The 12,739-nt window shown below is 53.0% G+C and overlaps 1 protein-coding gene across 6 annotated transcripts in view; it reads right to left on the bottom strand.

The window, feature by feature from the left end:
- CORO2B (coronin 2B) overlaps positions 1-12,739 on the bottom strand; it is a 131,449-nt gene that overhangs the window by 70,397 nt on the left and 48,313 nt on the right. For 3 of the 6 annotated variants that reach the window (XM_073877266.1, XM_073877267.1, XM_073877268.1), the window contains one exon: positions 1,076-1,409. The exons of 2 other annotated variants lie outside the window; for them this stretch is intronic. The gene's annotated coding sequence lies outside the window, so the exon portion shown is untranslated. Of the gene's footprint in view, positions 1-1,075; positions 1,410-2,174; positions 2,277-12,739 lie in introns of those variants that run through there. One more of the 6 variants, XM_073877269.1, reaches the window with a different exon arrangement.

Here is a 12,739-nt window from a genome sequence, read left to right as displayed (position 1 = left end):
CCCATGTTTAAGTGCTTGCTGTGAGCCAAGTATTTTATGTTCATTACATCCTGTAATCCTGATAATAACCCTAGGAAAAGATACAATAATAATCCCCAAGGACAGATGCACCTGGGCTTCTAAGGCCACATAAATGGAGGCGCTGGGTCTGAACTCAGGTCTGACACCTGGGCTCTACATTACATCTCTGCTCCCCAGTCACGCTGGATGGGATGGAGGGCAGGAACTAGGTGTCATTCTCCCTCATTTGTCCAGGGCTTACCATTAGGCTGAATACAATATTGCTACATGTTTAGTAAATGCACGAATGAGTGAAGGGATGAAGAGAGGAATAAGGAAGGGGGACCGCGTCACTTCCCCTCAAAGCCTCCAAAAGCCCCCTTGGCACTCCCAGATCACAAACCTTGCCCATCCCCTCCTGGAAATCCGCAGGATCAGCAGCCAACTTGTAAGATCCGACCTGGGCAGAAAGCCAGGAGAAGGAAATGTCTGCTTCTCTAGGGGCCCGACTTCTCCTACCTGTGGGTGCTGACATTGAAAGGCTTTTTCCATAGCCTGTCAGAGCAGAAAAGCACCCTGGGGTCCATGAAAACCCAGCCTCTCATTTTACAGACGAAGGCCCAGAAAGGGGAAGTGATTTGTCCAAGGTCACACAGCAAGGTTATGTGATGCACATCTGTAAGACTCCTGTGGGTGGGGCGTGAAGTGTGGTGAGAGGATAGGGTAGTGTGCAACACGGGGCCGCTCATTTCCTCAACAGGCAGGCCCGGCGGGAGGGTCTGGGGTGGGCAGGCCCTGCTCAGAGAAGCGCCCACCCACCACTGGGGTTCTGAGTTCTATATTCCTCTGCCCAGTGAGGGAGGAGAGCAGGGGAGCTCAAAGCACAGGCCCAACAGATGGTTTCTATTTGCAGCCACTGAGCCTCATCTGTGCCAGACTTCTGACCTATTTTGAGGAACTGAGGCCCCCACTGGCTCACGGATGGCCTCCCACTCACACCCCTTAACCCACAGTTTGGCAGGGGATCAGATGGGTGGTTCAAGGCCACTGGAGATGGGGAGTGGAGGAGGCAAACCTTTGAAAATGAGGCTGGGGTGGATGTCTGCAAGCCTGAACTCCAGAGAAGGGATCCTCAGAAGGTGAGCCCCAGGCCACCTGTCTCAGAGTCACCGGAGGTATCTGTGGAAATTCACGTGGCTGGGCCCCACTTCCGGCATGTAGGATCACGCTCTCCGGGAGTGGACCAGGGAATCTGCATTTGAACCGAGCTCCCCAGGTGATTCCTGCTCTTCAGTGTACTATCTGTGGGCCGACAGCACCGGCATTCTCTGGGGGCTGATCAGAAATGCAGAATCCCAGGCCCCACTCAGGGCTGAAGCAGAATCCAGTTTTGCAAGATCCCAGGTGATCTGCAGAGATGTAAAAGTTGAGAAACATTGCTTTAGTCAGCGCTTCCCAAACTTGAGTGAGGGCTTGGTAAAGCACAGACCACTAGGCCCCACCTCCAGAGTGTCTGATTCAAGAAGTCCGGGGCCGGGGGTGGGGGGGGGAGCGGGTGGGCGCGGCAAGACTCTGCATTTCTAACAAGCTGTCAGGTGCTCCAGGGGGACGTAAGTCCTTGAGCCGTGGTGCAGAGAGCACTGTGCCCTTTGAAGCCCTAGTTTTGTGACCTTTCATAAATCCCTTTGCTTTGCTGAGTCTCAGTTTCTGCATCTGTGAAATGGATAGAATTCATACCTTCTCCCTAGGATAGTTGTGAGGTCCCCGTGAAATAGTGACATGTGGGGAGCATTGTGTGAACTACTATACGAAAGTTATTATATAAATCCATTTGTTCCTTAAAAAGTACTTAAGGTGATCTCATTTGCCCTGCTGTAGGGCGAGTCAATCAAAGAGCTGGCCTAACTGTTCCTCGACGGCTTTACTCTGCATTCCTAGGCTGCAGAGCGGCAAGGCCAGGCATGCAGTAAGTGCTTAATAAGGGCTGATGGCATTCCACCCAAGACTTCCGCTTCTCAGCCTGATTCTATTTTCCCCACAATCTTGACCTCTCACACCCTCCTCCGTGGCCCTCTGGTCTCTTGCTGGGTGAGGCTAAGCAACTTTTTTTTTTTGAAGGTTGTTTGGAAGTTGAGGCTAAAGGCTGGGCTGGGGAGACCCTTCAGGCTCTTCACCTGTAAAATGGCCGACCTGATGCTTAGGATGATTGGGGATCCCATGTGCAGGGCGCCTGGTCCAGCCCCTTATCGCTGGGCTTCTTCCCCGTGGCGGGATCTGCCATCCAGGCATCCCCAAGCCAGCGCACTTCAGGGCTCAGACATGTGTGGTCAGACCTCGCACGGCCGATGCTGCTCCTGTCACGGAAAACTCCGGAAACAATGTGTCAGGTGTACTTGCCGGGAAGGGGGCATTCAGAGCCACTTGTGGGGCGGAGTCCCACGAGCTTCCCTGGGGGCCTGCTGAGGAGACTTCCACGTGTTGGTCCCTGGGGCCAGGGGTCCTAGGACCACCTACCTCACAGAACAAGACCTTGGCCCCCTGTTACCTGGTAGTGAAGACAAAGACAGGCCGATAAACAGTTACAGGTTGGGGGGAGGGGGTAATGTGGTCACCAGGCCTGGGCCTCCCCCTTCCCGAGGGATAATTTATCTAGATTGCAATCCAGGGAGGCCATGGATGAGCAGGACAGTCTGCATGCTCCGTAGTAGGGTCTCCGTTAGAGAACAGAGGAAGCTGACCCATCTCTCAGTGTCCCAAGTGAGAAAGGGAAAGCTGAAGACCTTTTTATTTTTTTGAAGATTTAATTCATTTGGGGGAGAGAGAGAGCACGCTTGCGTGACAACGAGCAGGGGGTGGGGCAGAGGGAGAGGGAGAAGCAGACTCCCCACTGAGCACAGAGCCTGACGTGGGGCTCGACCCCAAGACCCTGAGATCCTGACCTGAGCTGAAGTCTGATGCTTAACCGAGGGAGCCACTCAGGCGCCCCGAAAGCTGAAGACATTCATGTTACTCTTAACCATCTTGGGCACAGACAAAGTGGGCTATCATCTTGCCCACAGAGAAGCAGACACCAGGCCACATGCACACAGCTGATTTGGAGATTAACTCTTTATGTTGCTCGCCCTCCACTATCCCCCCTAGGGATGTGTGTGTGCGAGTGTGTGTGGGGTGTGTGTGTGTGTGTGTGTGTGTGTGTGTGTGTGTAGGAGTCGCCATTTCCTCCAAGACACTGGAAAAACTTCATCCGCTGGAGGTCTAGAAACTAGAGTGGAAACTTTTTGATGAAACTTAATGTCACTGAGAAAATAAAAAGGTTTTTGTTTAAAAAACCATCTGACTGATGACTGTCTCATGATGTTCTCTACCTTTCAGTCACTCATTGCCTTATAAAAAGAACCTACTAATTAATTTCAGACCTGGCAAGGAAAGGGGAATCTTCTTTGATCTTTGGCCAACGAGTCCCCTATGACAGCCACTGCTTCCCAAACTCAGGAGGGACACGGCCTCATTGAGGTGGCCATGTTGTGTCCCACAGGGACCTCTAGCCCAGCTCCAGAGCTCTGCACAGTAGGGGAGACCCACACTCAATGGTGATCAGTTCAACCACTCAACTCCTTCCTTGGAGGGTTTACATGTGCGCTACGGGGAGCCAGCAGTTGGTGGCAGAGGAAGGAGCCACAGGCCCAGAGAAGGGGGATGGAGAAGAAGACCTGGAGAAGCATAAAGATTTTATTTATTTATTCATGAGAGACCGAGAGAGAGGCAGAGGCAGAGGCAGAGGGAGAAGCAGGCTCCCCACAGAGCAGGGAGCCCGATGCGGGGCTCCATCCCAGGACCCTGGGATCACGACCCGAGCCGAAGGCAGATGCTTAACGACTGAGCCACCCAGGCGCCCTGACACAGAGAAGCATAAAGAGGGTCAGTTTTACTTTTCAGATATGTAAGCATCTTTTACTCCTTTGCATTGGCTAACTGTGACCTTCTCCTTTTTCCTCTTATCAGCAACCATTTATCCAGAAAGGCTTAGGACGGTTAAAGCAGGAATAAAAAAAAAAAAATGCAGGTTCTGATATCCAAAATAGGATTTTGCAGCTACACGACAGTCTTAAGAGCCAGACCTAAGAGGCTTTTCTGGACTCCCATCTTCCCCTATTAGCAAATGAAGAGTCTCCATTGGCTGACTCTGGTGAGCCGCCACAGGAAGGGGAAAGCCCACTCCTCGAAGATGGAGATGGAGAATGTGAAGGGAAATCAGAACCGAAGTTCATGTTCAGGAGTGTGTCCTGATTTTCCATGCCTCGGGTCAAAATCTCAGGGGCAATGTGCTTGGTAGATGGAGAGGTTTCCCTCCAACTTCTTGGTTAGGATTCTGGAAAGAGGGGCATCTGGGTGGCTCAGTCAGTTGAGCGTCCGACCCTTGATCTCAGCTCAGGTCTTGATCACATGGTCGTGAGTTCTAGCCCCACACTGGGCTCCACGCTGGGCATGGAGCCTACTTTACAAAAGAGAAAAGGATTCTGGAAGGAGATCACTATTCAAACAAGATGTGGCCTCCCAGGATTTAGATGGCCAAGGGGAATGGCCAGACAGAGGGGGCTGGGTGTACAAGCCTGAGCTCCCTTCAGCTCCTGGCTGGTGGAGAGAACCCAGCAATCAGTCCCTGTACACCTCTGAGGGAGGGCAGGGAAGGTCTAAGAGCCACATGCGACCAAGAAGTTGCTATTGTGAGGGACAAGCCAACTGCATCAGAGGCCGGGGGCAAGGTGGATATGAGACAAAGGCCCAGCTGGGAATGGACCCTGTCATTAGGGCCAAGAAGAAATGGACCATGAGTCTGTCAGTTGCAGAGTTCAGTGGTAGGTGCCCAAAGAATGCTCTGGGATAGGACAGACCAGCCACACCTTAGTGGACATCAGCCAAGACACGTGTAAGGACCAGCACAGAACCAGAGGCCCCCTTCCCCTGACACCTGAGGTCACATAAGCCTCAGCCATCTATATCCACAGATGTCATTTTGAAAAAGAGCCAGAGGAGGAGGAGCTCTGAAAGATAAGCCCTTTGGAATCATTCAAGCAGAAGCCAAATTACTCCGAAGGGGCTGAGTGTTTACCTCACAAGACTATTTAAATGACTGAATCAGACTGACTCCGCTGGACTGGGCTGAATGTGTTTTATCACCGTGACTCTGTGAGGTGGGGCTTCCGAATGAGAGCACATCAGCTTTGGAGAAAATAAAGTATCTCTATCTTCTCTGCGCGTCCAAGTTGTCAGGGCCGACCATGTAAGGCCGTGAAGGCCGTGCACTGCACATGTGACTTTGTGAATAGCGCCCCCTGGGGTTACAGAGCGCGGGTTCGCATGGGGGAGGGTGCTGCCAGTCCCTTCACAATGAGGAAGAGGCTCCAGAGGCAAGAGGCAGAGTAAGAGAGACCTCATCAGTATCCCCGAGGCCAGGCTTGAGCAGACAAGATAACCCTCGGGATCCTGGGCACTTGCAGATCTGAAACGTCACTCCCGGCTTCCGATGCCTGGTCATGTGGCTGCCCCTGGGAGCCTGCGAGACCTGCCTGCCGCTCACTCTCTTGCCTCCTATTAGTAACGATAACAGGGTCCGCTTCTAGAACCAACAGAGAACCCACTGCGGCAATGCGGAGGGACACCATTCATCTTTGGCAGCTCGAGAAGGGGCTCTCCTTGTGCGGGCATGTCAGGACTTTCTCCATTGTGTGGTGCTGGCTCCAAGACGATAATGAATTGGCCCCAGTAGGTCCCTGCCACCCTGTCCCCAGGGACTCACCCTCCCTGAGCACCTGGAGCACTGCCTGGATGCAGCCCCCACTTGGCCCTCAGTCCTCCTTCCCAGAGACCTCTTGTTCGATAAAACAGAAACATGCCTACAGCTTGAGTCTTTCTTGGTTGACCTTTTTTTTGCTACTTGTAGCCCAAAGCATCGCAGCTGATAGAAGAAAGGGCAGGGGGTAATGGATGTTTGAGTCTTTGGACACTGCCCATGGCAGGTCTCTGTGAGGTCTCTGTGTCACCCCCACAGTCAAAAACCCAGAGATGGTAAGGAGGCCCAGACACTACCCAGCCCAGACCTCTGCCAGAGGATGAAGAAAACCAGGACCCCCCTCCCTTGCCCTTCCAGGTTTTCTCTCCTCTCCCAGCAGAGCTCCTTGGGGTGGGCTGAGGCAGCTGCCTCTTCTTCCTGTGCGCTTGCTGGAAAAGTCGCATGGATCCGGGGGTGTCAGGGGGGAGCGAGAATCAGATTCATAGTGCCTATTGCTACACAGCCGCTCCACACAGCACAGCCCGGGCCCAGCAATGCTGTGGAGACTTGAAAGGAGATCCCCCCGCCCCGCCTTTTCTATTCTACTGAAAGCTATCATTGCTACAGAAAGGAGGAGGGAAAAGGGTGGAGGGGAAACTGAGGTCATGTGTCTAAAACATCTGGCCCGGGCCTGGTGGACGATGAGCAAACACACACCAGCACCCTTCCTCCCCCTTTTCAACATGGCAGCAAAGCGGGTGACAAAACGTGGGCACTGGGCAGCTCCAAAAGGGTGGCAGTGCTTGGGCAGGATACCCTCCCGCTGTCCGTTGGGATTTGTTCTTTTTGAGGTACCGTTTTTCCTTTCCCTCATGGTAGTGACACACACGATGCGCGCACACACACACACGATGCGCGCGCACGCACACACACACACATGATGCACACGCACACACACATGATGCGCGCGCGCACACACACACACACACACACACACACACACACACACACACTGCTGGCTCAAGAGCCTAACCTCCCTGACTCCACAGAGAGCTGGGGTCAGGGTCACAGGGTTAACATCTTCTTCAGCCCCATCCCAACCTTCCTGATCTGATCCCCACAGGGGCTGCTCCTGTCATGGACGCCTCTGCTGGTCCCCATCCACTCTGTGAGCACATTAGGAAGCCCCAGAAGTTGCTCAGTCTTCCATCGACAAGATCCCAGGCTGCGTTCTTTCCTTCAGGGCCTCCAGGTCACTATGGAAACCAAAGCCATGATTCCCCAGGTGCCAGCCCACTGGCAACATCTGACCTCTGCAGACTCATCTCTACAGATAAAGTCTCTCTAATTCCCCCTCCCCTGGAGTCAAGACCACCCCATGTGTGTAGGGCACTTCTGTGAAAATAAAAAATGGTGCCCCTTCCTTTAGGCAGATGTAGACCCAGATCAGAGCCCATAGCTTGGTGAGTGAAACGTGAGCCGGACTTGCTTCTCTGCCAGGTGCCCTTGTGCAGGGCACAACCTGCACAACTGTACACGGTAGCCATTCACGGAGCCTTTCTAATTACCCTCCTGTGTTTCTGACCTAAATGCTATTCTCAGACACTGACTACTCCAGAACTTCCAATGTGGGGCAGACTAGCTCAGGGGGCAACAACTTCACAAAACACCAAGACCTACTTAGTACTCCCCAGCATAATCCCGTGGTTCACCCAGCACCTTCCGGTAGGTGTCAGTCCCTGGGCTCTTCCCTGCTCATGCTGGTTAATGCCACTGCACCTCTATCACCCCCAATTCCAATTCATTCCTCCCTGCCCCATCCGGAGGTGAACCACACAGCTGTCCCGGGAGACACGGGGGGTCCTACCCTCCTGTGCTCTCATCCCGCCCGGGTTGAAGGTCTTTCTCTACCACTAACTGGCTACGATTACAAGTTGTCAGAGAAATAAGGGCTATTAGTGGTGCTTCCTCAAACCACAGGAGGTGGCTTGATGTGGGGATTAAGTGAGAAAATGCACGCAGAATGCTCTTGACATTACCTGGCACATATTATGTGCTCAATACACTTAACTACTGTACAGTCCCTTGACTTAGCTGTTCCTGATTCTTTGTTTTAACCTGGATGAAGCAATATAATCCATGTGTAATGTATCTGACACAGCATTGTACTTGCTATGTGTGAGGTACTATTCTAAGCATTTACCAATGTTAACTTAATCCTCATAGCAATTCAGAGCTATAGTAGGTGCTATTATCTTCCCCTAGTTACACGGGAGGAAACTGAGGCGCAGAGGTTCAGTAACTTGCCCAGGGTCCCATATAGAAGACGTGGAGGAGAGATTTGAACCCAAGCCTTCCAGCTCCACTGGTGTACTGCCATAGCACTTCTTGGTGGCTAGTGTGGGAATTAAGTGAGATAATGCACCCGACGCGCTTGGCACACAGAAGGCACTCAATGTCGGTCATTATGTTAGTGTATTGTTGTTGTCGAACATTTATAATTGGTATTACTAACACGTGCGAAGCACCCACCGAAATCAAGCTACCCCTTCTTGCCCCTTTTCCCGCCCCTCCAGTGCTGATGTGGCTGCATTTGGGTGGTGGCGGTGGGCAGGAGCTTTGGCACTCTTTGTACAAGGTCTCCCGCTGGGTTTCCAGTTCAGGGGCCAGGAGAGAAGATGGCAGGTATCAAGGGGAGGGTGAATAAAGCCCCCCAGCACAGAGCCCCCTGGAACTTGAGGACACAGAGCAAATCAATTTGGCTCCAATACAGAGAGGCTGGAAGTAAACGGGGCTAGGGAAGCAGATGAAGGGAACAGGCTGCCCCTGCAAGGTTCAACTCAGCAAATAATAACTGAATTGCCTAAGAATCCCCGGGGCTGCTTGCTCTAGGAAGCCTTCCTAGATCTCCCAGGCAGATCAATGCCTTCCTTCCCTGGGCCATCAGAACACTTTATATTTCTAGCCCCGCCCCGCCCATATTATGCCAACTTTGTGTGAGAGGCACAGCACAGCGAGGCCAATGTCTCTTGGACTGGAGGCTTCTGGAGCGCAAGGACCAGGGCTGTAATGGTGGCATCCCCTGTGGGGCCTTATGGTGGAGGCTTAGCGAACACTTGCTGAGTGAATAAGTGAGTGAATGGGACACAGCTCCGGCCCGCCTCAGGCCTCTCTTTTCTGTGACCTCCCCATTGCAGAGCAACCTCTGGGATGCCAGAGCTGGTGGGAGGTGAGCCACGTGCGGGCCCAGCTGGGTGTGGGGGGCAAGGGGGGAACACTGCCACCCCTTCCCCCCATGACAGGGGCTCTGCCTCACCTGGAGGGGGGCTGCTGCATGCCCTGGGCCCCTCTTCCTTCTGCGGCCCTGAGCGAAGCTCCTGCAGTTAGTGGTGAGACTGGGAGTTAACCCAGGCAGCTGGTCCCAGGGCCTGGGCATCTGCATTTTTAAAAACCCTGCTCAGTGAGAAGGACAAACCACCAGTCTAAAGGCTTTAGAATGTGAGTCTGGACTTGTCTCGAGGTTTTTTCACTTCCTCCAGGACACTGGACACCCCCTTCACGCCCCCCCATCCCGGTGTTTCCAACCTTAAGGCTTAATGACATCGTTCCAACTCGCTGGCCACCAGTACCGTCTTTCAGCTATTTACATGTTTGTGCAGTTTGGTCCTCAGTCTCCCCTGGGAGCTGGCTTTGGTCCTCCAAGTACATCTGATAGAAAGGGCCAGAAAGCCCCAGAGCCCCGGGCCTCCCAGGGAAAAGGGCGAGCCGCTGGACATAGCACCACAACGTGTCCACCGAAGGACATGGCAAGACTTCCAGTACGATGGACAGTTAGATCTTTGGTAGAATATGTTGTAAGAGCAAAACAATCCAGGCCGTGCTGACTTCCTGATTTGAAAAACCAGTACTTCAGGGTCAAATCCACGAAGGAAATTTATAATAAATCCACCTCTGTGCCCAAAGGGCTCACTCACACCTGCTGACCTGCCATTCTCTCGGGGGCGGGGGGCAGCCTCTTCCGTGCCCACAGTCCTTGCCCAGGCTAATCCTTCCGAATGACACATCCCTGCTATGGGCAAACTCCTACTCCTTCATCAAGGCTCACCTCAAAGTCACCTCATCTGGGGAGACTTTCAGGACAGTGCTGGGTACGAGGTATGATACTGTCTTCTCAAAATATCTTTTTACATGGCTCCTGGGACCCTTACCCCAGTGGGTAATTACTGCTCTACTGCTCTACAGGCCTGGTTTCTCCCACTGATGTGTGATCAACTCGGAGGCAAGAATCCTTTCTCTTTGCATCCCTAGCACTTAGCGCAGCAAAAGCCCCAGCCCATGAGACAGAGACCCACAGACTCAATCTGGCCTGCAGATGTGGGGCTTAAGGGCCAGCACAATGATTAAAATTGTTCTGAATTACTTGCCAACATTAAAAAAATCAGGACACTGCAAATAAAAATCCAGACTCCTTCCTTTTCTGGAAAAACCAGAAAACCAGAAGCTCTGGCCCACTTTGGGGCCACATTCCGACTGCCGCTCCTTGAGAAGGGAAGTGGGGTCTTCCCTTCCTCATTATGGTTCTTGTAACTCCTGTACACACTCGAACCATGTGCCCTCTTGGGATGAAGCAGGGCAGGGCTGAGGAGGAAGACTGAATATGGCTGTGGGTGGGGAGGGCCGGAGCTCACTCATGTCAGCTTGCACACGCTGGACACTGCCAGGGTCCCCGAACAACCCTCCAATGGTGTGCAAAGAGCCCGGGGTCTCAGTCCAGCTGCTTCAGTTCGGGCCTCAGCTCTGCTGCTCTGGCAAGTGTCAGGACCTTAATCCCACAGGCAGTACGGGTGGGCCGCTTCCTTGCTGTGTGACCCCGGGGCAGGCAGCTTCTAGCCTCAGTTTCTTTGAGCCTGTTTCCTCACGTATAAAATGAGGATGATATTAATAGTGCTTACCCCATATGGCTGATGTGAAGATTAGAGTCCATAAAGTATGTAAAGCACCTGACACATTCCAGAACTCTTTAAATCTTTGCTTGTCACCATCGTTATCACCATCCTCAGTTTCCCAGTCTGTTAAATGGGTATAGTTCTAATCCCACCATGTCTACCTCCCAGGGAGGTAGTGAGATAAAATAAACAAAACTGCAAATTTCATGAGGATAGAACCTGTGTCTGCCTTGTTCCCCCGATGCCCTCCCAGGATTGAGAATAGTGCCTGGAAATAATAGGGGCTCAGCAAATATCTATGAAGAAAGGAAGGAAGGAGGGAAGGAAGGAGAGAAGAAGGGATGGGCACGTATCTTGTGACTCTGCGGGCACTCTACAGGGGTGACGGTTTTATTTCTAATGAGTAGCCAGAGATGCCCAACGACAGAATGGATTATTTGCAAGTGGTAAGTTCCCCATCACTGGAGGCAATTAATGAAATTGGAAGGTCCTCTGGCACAGGTGTCAGAGATGAGGCTCCCAGATCAGGTTCAGGTTGAACTGGATGACACCTCAAGTGTCCTTTCCAATTCAGAGCGAATGACAGGCTCACTCATCCCATCCTTCCAGCCACCAGCAGCCCTCAGCCAAAGGTTGTCTAGTCGTCTCACACTCAAGTGCGTGTAAAGCCAGCCCTTGCCTCCTCACGCTGTTGTCATATGCGCCACCCAGACGGATGTTCTCAAAAACACACTCAAGTGCACACTTGCACACACTCGAGTCCACCTTACACACACAGCCACCCACTGAGCAGTCACCACCATCATCACCGACAACAGTAGTACTTAACATACTGAGCACTCACTATAAACCAGGCTTTGGGCTAAGTCCCCCTCTCAGTCTCATTGAATTCTCCTAAGAGGAAGGGCTCTCTATCCCCATTTTAAAGATGGAAAACCAAGGCTCAGAAGGTAAAACGACTTGTTCAAGGTCACATCGTTGGCAGGAGCGAAGCTGGGCTTTGAACCTAGTTCTTTCTGGTCTCCAAAGCCTGGCCTCGTGAGCCACACTGCATCCCTAACACAAACCAACAACCAAACTAAAGTGAGCCCAACAAGTCCTCGAAAGGCTGCCTCCAGCCCAGCCGTCACCCCGGCCTTGGCACATTCGCCCCTCAGCTGCCCTCGTGCTGGGCTCCAGGTCCACGTGAGTGTGGAACCCTGGCCAGCAGTGGGCTCCTGGTTCCAACCCACCTTTGTAGCTTGTCTCCATGGCGGCCTCACTCAGCTGGGTATCCCAGCCAAACAGGACCCTTCCTGGTCACCTCTGGGCCTTTGCTCGGGCTGGCCCATGGTCGGGAATGCCTTCTCCTATTCTCCTGGCAAACCCTATTCCAGGGCACAGTTCAGTTCGGATGTCTCCTGCTCCTTGGAATTTCTCTGATCCCCGCGAGGCAGAGCCGGTCCCTCCCTCCCTAACACTGGGTCCATTCCTCCGTTCTAGCACTTTCTGCATTGTTCTCTGCCTAGTTGTTTGTGTGTCTGCCTCCCTCACTAGACCGTGAGTCTCCAGGGCCCAGGGCAGTGTCTCATTCAATGTGAGCATCCATCTGTACACACAGGGCCTGACGTGACAAAGATGCCCAATAAATGCTGTGGTCTCAGTACTCATGGCCAGGAGGGTCCCACACGGGGCTCTCGCAGGTGCATGGTGGCCAGAGCTGAGTCCGTTCACGGCTGATGTCATCCGTCCACATGGAGCGGAGCACCAAGCCCATCGGTACGCAGGCGGGAACATCTGGGCTCCTTTGGAAAGCAGTCCCTTCCCAGAAGTGGAGCAGAGGTGGGGCAGCGGGGGACCGGGCAGCGATGTCCAGCTCAGGCTGCTCCTGAGTGGAGACAGGCCATTGGACTGCTTGATTTCGCCCAGTCGACCTTCTACCATTGTTTGGGGGATTTCAGTGCAGAAACCGGCTCCCTGCCCAACCCTGCCTGACGCACAGTGGGAAGGCCTGGAACTGTTCTAACCCTGGTCCCTCCATAGC

Source organism: Callorhinus ursinus, unplaced genomic scaffold (genome assembly GCF_003265705.2).
Source record: "Callorhinus ursinus isolate GAN/ISIS: 27379988/994484 unplaced genomic scaffold, GSC_fseal_2.0 scaffold25, whole genome shotgun sequence".
NCBI classification, from domain to species: domain Eukaryota; kingdom Metazoa; phylum Chordata; class Mammalia; order Carnivora; family Otariidae; genus Callorhinus; species Callorhinus ursinus.
The sequence above is the reverse complement of the archived record's forward strand: the minus strand, read 5'-3'. Positions and strand labels throughout refer to the sequence as shown.